General features: G+C 33.5%; 1 protein-coding gene across 1 annotated transcript in view; it reads left to right on the top strand.

Moving 5' to 3' along the window:
- Positions 1–12,690, top strand: part of PARD3B (par-3 family cell polarity regulator beta) — a 948,153-nt gene that overhangs the window by 245,396 nt on the left and 690,067 nt on the right. The window lies entirely within an intron of this gene.

The following is a 12,690-nucleotide window of genomic DNA, read 5'->3' as shown; positions in this document are numbered from 1 at the left end:
AAAGCCTGGTCCCCTCATTGAAGAACTAATAGGCTTTGAAACCGAAATGCTATACAAATGTAAGTTAGCAGTATTACTGTAGGAAAAGAAAAAGCATTGTTCTAAGCAGGCAATTAGATGTAAAGAAGATTTATGGCACTGAAAATACCCTCCAACTCTAGCTTGTTACCTAACAATGCTTTCATTTATCATGAAAGATGTTGAATGTATAGTGCATGTCCTATTATGGTTTGATCATCAGGAATTTCATAGTTACATAAATGGACACCGTGTTATAGATAAATCTTGAAGAGTCTTAAGTATTTAGGATTAAATCCTTAGCACTTGATATTCACTGGCATCTTTGAATGTTATAGCTCAGGAAGATTTGAGATAACCTTCCCTTTTTCTCCCATAGTTGGCAGAAAGGACAAAAGACACTTGAGTAGCCCCATGTTACTTAGCTGCTTTGCCAGAGAACTAGAGCCCTAAATAAAGACTCTGTTTCCCCAACCACTGTTGGTAATGGTTTAATTTAACCAAAGACACGTCAACTCATATCCTCTCTGTGCTTAAACCTTTTCAATGTCTTAAATTTACCTGGAATGAAGTCTAGGGTCTTTAACATGGCCCTCAGCTCTGAGTGTCCCGGCTGCTCTGTGTCCCCAAATTCCTCATTGTCACTCTTCCCTTGTTCCCTTGCACTAATCACACGTGCTGCCTTTCCCTCCTTCCAGACTAACAAGCTCCCACATAGGGATTGTTTCACCTACGTCAACTGAACCCCACTCTTCACCTGGTGATGACATTCTTTCTGCTATCACATGAAATATTATTTCCTCAGGAAAGACTTCTTTCTTGACCTTTCAAACTAAATCAAGTATCTCTGTATTCGTAACATCATTTTTTTTCTTCATAGTAGATCTTACTGTTTATATATTCATTTGTTGCTTTACCTGTTTCTTCATCTGGTCTGTTGTCTTCACGAGCAAATATGTCAATTTTGCACTATACACCCAGTGGCCAGCACAGAATAGAAGCTCGATAAATAAAATTTTACTGTTAGGACAGAGAGAGGAGAGGGTGTTAAGGGTAACATTCAAATAATATTGGAAATAAAATAATTCATCTTTAAATAATCAAGCAAATGACTGCTGAAACAAGTTCAAATCCTGTAAAGGAGCTACATATCTTTAAGCAAGAGTAATATTACATCTCTCTGGCCATTACTAAAGCATGAGTAGAAATATAAAAAGAATTCTAATTTTGAGTAGCATGTATATACTTATTAATTATTATCCTCATTAGGAGATCAAAACAACTCATTAAGAGGAATGCATTTCTACCATGGAGCAGCATTTTGACAATTAATAGACTAAAGCTGGAAAAAAGGAAATAAGAACTAAAGCTTAAAACACAAGGAGAGGAAATTTCTCCTACCTCTATCCTCCTCCCACAGTTCAGCAACAGAGTGTCTATTAAACCAAAAGTGATCAAATTGCTTTTCCTGTGTCAGCGTGGGCTGAAAAAGACACCTGCATTTCATGAATTGATGAGTAATTGTTTTTAGTTCTGATTCTAAGTACCCTGTTGATTGCAGTAGTGTGATGTGGTTGAAAAAGCACTAGGTTTAGAGCTAGAACACCTGCATTTAAGTCCTGGTGTCACCACTTACCTTGTACATTAAACCAGGGACAAGTCACTTAACCTAATCCAGGGTGATTTTATTTATGAAATAGTACCCTGCAGGATCTTTGCATGTATCAAATAAGGTAATTACAGAAATGCTCTTGGAGAACTGTATGCAATACTAAAATGAGCTCTTTGAAGTGAGCTATATATTTGTCTATAAGTAATGCACTTTGTTCAGATGAGGGACCAACCCCCGTACCCTGCTCTGGACAAACTTATATCCCACTTGGTAGATGATATGCATGCCAAGAAATGTACTTTGATGCAGAAAGCGGCATAATGCAGGTGTGAAACAGCATCTATTTGCCCTCCCTTCTCGTCTTTTCTTTCTTCATACTTGTGTTGGAAAAGCAGTGTGACGGTTGAAAAAGGGAGATTTATTGATCTAAAGAATGAACAAGAAGTTCAGTTTTGGAATAAAATACTCAATTTACCCACCCACTAATTGAAAAATTTTTTAATAATTATCAAAACATTTCTGAGAACGAAGTAAAATAAACACATGCATTTCCTAATGTATTTGGAATTAGCTTTTAACATGAATGAGCTTTTAGCTTCATTTATATTTTATCTTTTTTTTTCAGTTGACCAATTAAGGTAGTCTTAGGCTTGAGTTGGGTAATTAAATATGTAGATACTATTGTATTTATTAAAGGAGATACAGTAGATAGTATTATTTTGCTGTGTTTTAGAGCAGATTATATCTCAAAATTAGAATTTTGTATCTGAAATTATGAAGCAAGTTAATCAGAAATATTAAATATATAAATTTTATTTTATGTATAACTTTTGAACCATATATGATAGCTAAAAAGATGATCATATATATTTCTAAAATGCCTTTAAATTATACCAGAGAGCAAAAATATGGAGTGGGGGGAGTTCATATAATTACATATGTGTGAGAGAGCGTGTGTGTTTGTATGAAGACACATGAAGAAAACATAATTCTGGCACTGGTTATTTCTGGGAGGTGGGATTATGGTTAATTTTTCCTATGGTTTTTGGTTTAGAGATTTTCTATAACAAATCATATACTTTGTTGGTTACAAAAAATGTTGTAAAGGGGAATTTTTTTGTGCTATATAAAACTAAATGACTTAAAAATAATTCCCCTTGAAATTAAAGGCTTCTACAGCACCGGCATCCTTCTCCTGCTTTTATATCTCATTTTTCATGCCCGGTTAGATGTTTCACTCCCAATAACATGAGGCGTTTAATTACCATCCAGTGGTGTATGATTGGACCCCCGATGTGTACCACTTTCACATGAATTATTATAATGTAACATATATTCTAGTAATAACAATGAAGTCATCTGGTAAATTTTCACGATTAAGACTATATAAAAGTCTAAGGTTTATGTATTTGTAAGATAGTAAATAAATGGAATGTACTTTTACAAGATGCCTCATCTTTTTGAAATCTAGACACATGTTAGAGGCTAGTATGTTTAGTTTAACATCTTTTAATAATTAAATTTGGTTTCATTGACTTAGAAGTCCTAGGAATTTTAAATGTTGAATTTTCTTCTGATAAAAATATAAAAATTGCTCTCTTTCCAAAAAGGAGCTTTACCTGAGCATGTAACGTTCAGCATTGTACTTGATGAATTTGGTTCTCAGTGAGCCTGCGAAGAAGCGCTGCTGACTCTCCTCCTGTGACAAGCACACTGCTCAGAGGAGCAGGCGACCCCCAGTCAGGCTGTTCTCTCCCTTTGGAAATTTTCGCCTGATCTCTGTTTCCTTTTAACTTTTACTCTCTTGAATACTAGTGATTGTGACTTATTTTTCTTTTAACAGATAATCTATCACATGTTAAAAGACCATTTGTCCCATTTAACTTTTTTCCCTAAGGCTTATTCCCAACACCTCACTTTCAGTTTGGTTCATTCAACACAATTATCTCGAGCACTGTGCATGAGGCATTGGGGCTTCCAAGATGACGATGATGACATCATCAAGGAGGTCATCGTATAATAAGAGACAGATATCGATATATATATATACACACACACACACACACACACACACACACACACACAGAGAGAGAGAGAGAGAGAGAGAGAGAGAGAGAGAGAGAGAGAGAGAGAATGAGAGAGAGAGAATGAGAGAGAATAAGTGCTATTGAAGAGGATTGATAAAGGGCTATGAAAACAATACGATCCTAAGAACTAACTTGGTGCTAAGCAAGAGGAGGATTTTCGTAGAAGGTCATAGTTGAATCAGGTTTTGAGTCAAGTGGGAATTTGTCCCGAAGAAGCAGAGGGTAGGGCATGCTGTGCAGAAATAACGTTACTGACAAAGAATTAAGTTTCAAGACATGAAATGAACTGACCTGGCCTACTGAGAAAAATCTGTGTGAGATGGTTCTACAGTGTCCTTCTTTTTTGGCTATGGGTAGATCATAATTTGAGAAAAGAATGTTTTAACCATACAGTTAAAGTTATATGGTACTTAACATTAAATGCTCCACAATAAACAAAATATTGATTTTGTAGTTAAAAAATTTTTTTTTTGCCAGAGTTTTAGTTAATTTTTCTTCACTAGGTTCCACTTAGTCTTTAACTTTAAGGAAGGAGTTGTGTGTCATAACTTTTTAAGTTCAGCTCTATTTTGTGTTACTACACTTTGGTGAACTGGGTGCTTTAGGGTATTATAGTAACGGTGACACCTTATATTTATTTCATTACTCCTTTATAGAGCACCAAGCCCATACTCTTATAGGAATGTAACTTGCCATGGTCAAAGTCGATTGGCACACAAAAAGGCACACAAAATATCATCATGTCAATTATACTTTTTCTATGACAGTATTTTGTTGGAATAGTAAACATATTATTTCCAATAAGCTAATGCCTAAACTCAAACTTCCTATTGATCAAGTTTCATATTTCCTATTTTTCTTTTATAAATATTTTATCCGAAGCCTGTCCATGGCTTTGCGATGACTTCTTACACGTACTCCCCACTTTAATCTGATACGAATGTGCCATGAAAAGCCTTAATTCTCTTTGTATCCTTTTAGAGAGAAAGAGAGCTATGATTTGTTCTCAGACCTGGCAATTCCTTTTATCTTTCACTCTCTCCATTTCTCTGGTCTTTTCTTTCTTTCTTTCTTTCCTTTCCCTTTCCCTTTCCCTTTCCCTCCTTTCGTCTGTCTGTCATCATCTGGCAATTCAGCATTCTCACACTCAAGGTTAAGGAGAAAGAGAGGAAAATAAATTTAGTACTATCAACAGAAAGAAAGATCATCCTAAGAACTGGTAACCAAATTCTTCATAAGGAACAACTCTTTTGTTCAGGATAATACTTTGAAAAGAGATTTGGAGTAAAAGTTGAAAACTCGAATAAAAAGCTCTTAGTGTTGGTTGTGAGGTTCAAGAGACCTGTCTCATTTAACAATAAATATTTCAGTGCCACTTATAAAATATATTAAGATAATTTTCTTAAAAGGAGGGTCCTTTGCACCGCGACTACGTAGTTCTCTTCCTCCTTCTCTCAAACACACATATTCAGTAAATGAAAGGATGAGAGATATACTTTTTTCTTTGTCAGAACATCAGAACTTTAATACAATTTAATATTAACTTAATTAAAATAACAACTTACACTAAGTTACTCAGTAATAGGACTTTAAATCACATATAAAAATGTGTTTGAACAAAAATTTAAGATTCACAAATTACAGGGTCTACAAAGTTTTAAATATTCAGAAGCATTTCCAAATTCAAGTTATCTGTTATAGTTCTGGAGAAGTAATTTAGTGACCTTCACAATTCTATAGGAGAACTTTTTCCTAATGAAAAAGTCCGCTCTAGAGCCACTTTTTCCTTCATAAAATACATGTTTCCCCTGCTATCCAAAAGTAGAGGGTTCCTTTTGTAAGCCAAAATGGTATAAAGAAGCAATTACCATTAATTTATATGGGAATTTTTATGAGTGTCTCCAAACTCAAAAAATAACCTACCAAATCATACTAAATAACACAGAAGAACCAAAATAACACTAACTTATAGTAAAATCAAGAATGATATAATGATCACAGCCTATAGAAATAATGTAAAAATCATGTATGTACATTGTAGTTTTATTTACGAGTGTGCACTGCCTCTGTTATGGCTCACTGTGAAACAAATGCTGAACACTATTTTCGCTTTTTGCCTTTTTTTGTTGAAGTGAAAATCTTTGGGTTTTTCTCTCTTTTTTTTTTTTTTTTGGTTAGCAAAAACAGGTACTAATGTAGGTCTTTCAAAAAAGTGAAGCTGCATCAAAAACCAGGGGATACCTATATATAAAAATGAGAGATGTCTATACAACAAACTTTCACTCTTTTTCTAGAAAATCAAAGTTGTTTGCTTGGCAACTCTATTTTCTTGATTAAAGTTGCAGTTTTCTGCTTCTTATTTTTCATTTGCACTTGGTAGGGTTTCTTCTGTCTTGTGATAGGATGAATCGGGTGGGGAGGGTATTAATGCTTGAGAGCTCCCAAGCAGAGCAGAATGAAAATTATAGCCATAAGGGTATCCTTGAGGAGGGAGTCTTAACAAAGAGCCTGCCCGCATTGAGAAAAATTGGTGCTAATGCAAAACTGCTGGGTATTAGAAAGCATAGAGTGTACATATATGAGGGCAACCTAAAAGCTCTTAACAGTCTAACATGCACCTTAATTTGCATAGCTGAAAAATGTTAGTATTTTGTTTTGTTGAGTTGCAAATGCAACATGTAACATTCCAGAATGGTGTCTTAGTAGTAGTATTAGTGTCTGCTCAGGTAGTACCATGACTGGAATATGTTTCTTAGTTTAAATGATTTTGTCTCTGAAGATGCAAATCTTCAAATCTTCAAATATATACAGATTTTATATGGCGGCTGGAATACTGGCTTTCCTTTGTTTTATGAGGAGGGCAAATTTCTTGTGGTTTATTTTTCCCTATTTCAAGTGAAAATAATGTTCTCTGTTCCTCTTCTATTGGAAATATAGAAGTTTCCTCTGTTATACTTATGAAGTTTGTGCCCTTTAAATAGTCCATTGTATAAAACACAAATGGTCATCACTATATCACAGTAATAATCAGCTAAACTTTTGCAAAAATAAGTTTTTTGGTGTTAAAATACAACTTAAGAAATTAAATCTAAAATAATGAGCGAAAACTTTTAACATTGTAAGAAGTTAGAAAACATAGCAAACTGAATTTAGATTAGTTTAACCCATATCCTGTTTAGAAAAACAAAGTTCAGCTCACTGTCAGCATTTATTTAACACTGCCCCAAGGAATGCTACATTTTCTAGGATTTGACATTTTTAGCAATCGAGAATTACCGTATTTTATAAATGGAAATACCACTACTAAAAACAGAATGCTATAAATAGAATTATGTCATTTGTTTCCAAAGACTATAGATATATTACAGTCGTGTGAAAATAATAGTAAAAGCAAGATATTTCATGGTACACTTTGGGGGTAAGGTTAGGACTGTAATCCACAAGTGATTTTGGGGTAGATGCTGCAGCTGCAAATGCTGCCTGTGAATATTCTGGGGGCAAATGGGAAATTGGTTAAATGAGTAACAATTCGTTCGTGATATTCCAGAAGTTTCAGCTGCCTCATAGATATTGAATATCTGAATAATTCCTAGACTAAAATTTATTTGAAAAATTAAAAATATATATTTATTTAGATTTCTTCTTTTAGGATTGATCATATAGGGTACTGAGTAAATAGGCGTACACTTAATAGTAGTTATTTTTCAAAGTAATAATCTTTCAAGCCCATCTCTAATCTCTCTAGCATCAAAAATGAAGTGATATACATCTCCCAGGTGGCTACTAAATATTAAATGTGTTGACAACAGCATGGTGTATGGGTGGTAGTAGGGGGAGGAAAATGATTACACAGAATTTATATGCTGCAGAATTAAGGTGGTCTTGGATGCTCTCATTTCTTTAAATAATAATGTTTTCTCAAATGAGGATTAAATAAGAGCCTTAAAAAAAGAAGCGATATATTGACAACATCTGGTATGAAGAGTTATTATAAATGATGAGGGATCAGTGTCAGAAAAGAATAAAACGTGTTTCTGAGGAATGAGGGTGGAGGAGAATCTAATTAATTTTATTTTGAAATGCGGCTGAAAAGTTAGAAGGATTTTCCTGTTAAAATTTATCTTTTAAAAATTCCCTAGAGTTGGAGAATGGTTTCTGTTATAGCCGGTTAGGATTTCTGAGCAAATGTGCTGGAAAAAAATGATTTTGAAGTAATTTATTTTTAAACTTTAAAACATTTTAAATCTTTGTTTAAACCTGACTCCTGATGGAGAAAATTCCTCTCTCCAGCAGGCCTGCACTAGGTGCTGCTTCCCCCATTTCTGCAGAGCTGATTTACTGACAGCTGTGTCCTTCATGCCTTGAAACTGTTGAATTCCTTGAGGGGAAGCTGAGTCCTTCGGCAACGTTGGGCTAGCGTAAAGGAAAGCAGGTCATTTTATTGGGCGTGGCAACATTTTCACGAGCTCCGATCCATGATAGCAGTGGCCCTCAAACCGACGGCTTTACCATGGCCTCATGTAATATCACAGGTTTCTGGGCTCTATCTGCAGTTTCTGATTGAGCAAGTCTGAACTGGGGCCTGATAATTTACATTTCTAATAATTTCCCACGTAATGCTGATACTACTAGTCTTGGGCCCACACTTTGAGAATCATTGCTCTAATGGAAGCTTGGAGAAAATAAAAAGAAATGAAGCAAGTTTTGGCCAAATTTTGGCAGTCAGCCTCCCAGCTGGACAGATAAGGAAGCTACCATTTTTGAATTACTAAATACTATGCTAGGTCTATGACATTAGATCTTCCACCCATCCTTGTGAGGTAAGTAGCACAATATCCATGTTACAAAAGCACTTGTACACAACTCATTTTCTTTAATTAAGTTACCCAAACTTTAAAGCCAGGGACACGACTGTACCCGAATATCAGCCTTTGTCTGTTTGGCTCTGAAGTCTCACGTCTTTGCGCGAAAACAAATTTTGTGCTTGTTCCCTAAAAGTCATTATTTCCTTTGCTTTTTTGTTCACATTCGTTATTCAGAGGCTCTCAAGGTTGCTTGTAATTTTATTCCCTTGATTTATAAAATTATATTTTAATAGCACCCACCGTTAAGCAACACTAATTTATTTTGTAGCAATGATGAAAGCTGAAAAACACAGTCAAATGGTTTAAGCAAATTAGAGGCAAGGATATAGAAAATACTGTTTAGTGTGAAACAACTAGTTGTCCATGCTCAGAAGGATCCAGACATTATCTCAGGTAATCCCAAATGAGTCAGTCCCAAAGAACATTGTTACCTTTGGAATGTGTGCACTCATTGTGTTGGTTTTCATCTAAACTGATGTTAGGGGATTATATAATTCTGTACAAAAGTCACTTATTGTTCCTAAGTTACTTACTTATTCATGTTTAGGATAGTAAATGAAATTATTTAGTAACACCGCAAGTAAAAAAGTCACAAGTAGGTTAAAAACAACATGAGACTCATTCTGAGCCATAAATTATAGCCATAGCTTTAAAGTTGTTTGAGTAGAAATATTAGTTTAAAAGTGCTGAATTTAATTTTTTTAATTTAATATTTTAATTTGTAAAAATAGTTTATGTGGAAATTCAGTTTTATGAGATATGAAAACTGTTCTCACAGAAATGTCATTTTAGTCACATGTTATTAAAAATACTAAATTCAAGTTAAAAATTTGGGGAATATCTAGTGAGTGTCTTGATGGCGGAAGCTTTCTGTTTTATTTTCACATACATGTAGCCCTGCATAGTGTCATGTATATGATAGTAGTAAGTATTTGTTGAGCAAATGACAAAGCATTTTTCTTCTAAGTTATAAACTTTTTATCTCAAATCAACCTATTAATTTTTATGAAATAAAAATTTTATAAGATACTGGTTCTAAATAAGAACTTGAACAAGTATGTTGTAAGTTCCATTTTATTTCAAATTTTATTACTAACCTACATTAATGCTTTGCCCTTCTAGGTATATTTTTAAATGTGACCAGTTTATTTTTATATGTAATTTTATTACCATTTGACCTCTGATTCCAATGCCCTCTTATCCCATCTTCTCCCCAGAGGGCCACGTTTCTAGGTCAGTTTAGTGAGGGGGAAGAAATGCAAGATTTTTGAGCTAAAAACACTCCCAGAGTACACTTCTTAAAACAGGAAAATGTATCATGCATGCTAAAGGATTACGTATAGCTAAATAAGAGTTGCAAATAGAAGCATGTGTTTGAATTGAAAGTCAATTTGGGAGAATGTCATAGAGTATAATCTGACAGGTGTTAATACTACTCTCAAAGGGAGTAAACTAGAAGCCATAAAAACTATACGTAGCCACCACTCATTATGTTCTATGATCTTCCTGCCGACTTAAAGGGAAGTATGAAGATGAAAATAACTAGTTTATGTAAATCTGTATATTCAGATAATTCAAGATTTTACTTTCTATCTTGAACAACTTTCTCATGTGGAATATCTTAACCTTGGATGGGCCTAATTTGATATTTTGCATAATGCTTACAAAATTTTTTTGTAATAAATTTTATTAAAGAAATCCTAAAATACCAACTGGAAATATATTTTAATATTGTCCAGATTGTGTTCAGAGACTAAAAATTACATTGTTAGGTATGTAAGGAATAACACTAAAACATATTTTTACAATCTTGATGGTATTCATTGTGTTTTATAATATATGAAAAACAGGTTTTAAAGATTGCACACATGCATCAAATCTGATTTACTCTTTTGTGGAATGTAAGAGTATGGTTGATTTCTTTCAATTCCGAGAACCTTACATAGACACCCTTGCCTTTATATAGTTTAAGGAGTGAATAGGTCCTGATTTCAGCTCATTTTATTTCACATAAATTTGTAACCTTCACAAGTACACATCAATCTCAAGCCTATTAGAGAGGTTTACTATTAAAAAAAATTTTTTTCCAAATTATGTGTAAAGATAATTTATCTGAAAAGTATTTTTTGAGATTTTATCATCCTTCTCACCTATAACAATGTTTGACATATAACCCTGTATAAAAGCGAAAAACATGTATGTGATAAAACATCATACATAATTAAAAGACAAGAGACAGATGGTAATGAATATCTGTAACATATTTAACAGTCAAAGGATTAATACCTAAAATATGAAAGAAGTCCCTATGAATCAAAATGGAAAATAATAAATAAGAAATAGGGAGGTTTTGAACAGTAAATTTACAGAAGATAGGAATGACAAATATGAAAAAAAATGCTCATTTTCACTATCTGGGCATCGAAAATTAAAACAAAGTGCTCTGATGATTGGCAAAATTGATAAGGATTGATAATATCCAGTGTTGACTTTGTCACAATGATGCGAGAAAGCAGTCTCTCGCATATACCAGTGGTGGGAGTAAAAAATTATCAAGCCTCTTTGGCAGGGCAGTTACAGAATAATTTTCAAAATTAAAAATATGCATCACATTTGATCCATCATTTAAATGTTAGACATCATCCTAGAGAATTACACAGATATGCGTATGTACACTGCAGAATTGTATAGGCAAAAACAAACAAACAAACAAAAAACGCTAATGATTATCAATGAGAAATGTTTAAATCTATTATGATAATCATAATGTAGAATATTAGGCAGTAGTTAAAAGTAGTATTCAAGCTTCATATGCCAGAGAATATTTCTTATTCCATTTATGTTTCTTTGGATGAATGTACTATCTCCTTGTCGAAAAGAAATAATTCTTATACCAGGGGATTCTGACTGTCTGAAATATATTTGAATTGCTGAACCACAGACAATGTCAGTATCCCACCCCCTCCTACAACTCATCATCTATGCCTGGAAATGAAAGGAAGGAATTACAGAGCAATATAGAGTGGAATCATTCTCTGCTGGTAAAGTGTATCGCCTGTTTTAAAATACTCATTTTAAGCTTGTTAGTGTTGCAAACACTACTTGTAAAAATGTATATACAGTTTCAATAGTAAAATAAACAATCCCATGTAGTTACTACACAGATTAAGGAATAGACAATTACCATGTATTTCTATGCCCCTAATCAATATATTGTTTATATAGATATGTTTGTTTTTTGATGGAATTTTATGATACCTATTTTTCTGTATCTTGCCTTTCTCCCTCATATTGTATTTTTAATTCATCCCTGTTGATAAGAGAAGCTGCTGATCATCCATTGTCATTACTATAGAGCAGTGATTTTCAATTAGTTTTGACTGGCAGCCACCACAAGAAATATGTCTTACTGGCAAATCAGAGCACGCACACAGAGAATTGAAAGTGAAGTTTTGCAAAACAATCCTTATATTTACTATGAATCAAACACTTCTATTTTTTAGTTCGTCTTTATCTAAAATGTTGATTGCAACCCAGTAAATTGATTTAACCTTAGGTGCTATACAATATTTAATTGGAAAAATCAATTAAATACATCCAAATTGATTTCTTCATCTGTATTACTGTTTATGGACATTTTGGTTGTTTTCTTAAAGATATGATTCTATTATTGTTTTAAAGATATTAAATAAAACCTTTAATCCAGCTGTAATTGATTGAATGTTATGTGAAGTAGTGCACTACTTTCATTTCTTTTTCTATTTATATAACTAGTTAATCCAGGGCCATTTAATAAAAATAAACCCTTTCCCCAGTGATCAAATGTGTCATAAATGGCATGGGTCTATTTCTGAGCTCTCTGGTTCATTGTCCAGATTGTCTATAGCTTTATAATTCTCATTTTATCAGTTTATTCTACGCATATTAATTGAGTGCCTATTATATGGCAAGCACTTTTCTAGATGTTTGAGATAGCTCAGTGAACAAAACAAAGACCCTTGCCCTGTGGAACGTATATACTAATACAGCTATATGGATGCATAAACAATACATATTAAACAGCACGTTAAAAGATGATAAATCCTATTCTCCTCTCTCAGAGTAAAAG

This window comes from Pteropus vampyrus, unplaced genomic scaffold (assembly GCF_000151845.1).
Source record: "Pteropus vampyrus isolate Shadow unplaced genomic scaffold, Pvam_2.0 Scaffold152, whole genome shotgun sequence".
Lineage (NCBI taxonomy): Eukaryota > Metazoa > Chordata > Mammalia > Chiroptera > Pteropodidae > Pteropus > Pteropus vampyrus.
Note: the sequence above shows the minus strand (reverse complement) of the source record. Positions and strands in the feature narration are given on the sequence as shown.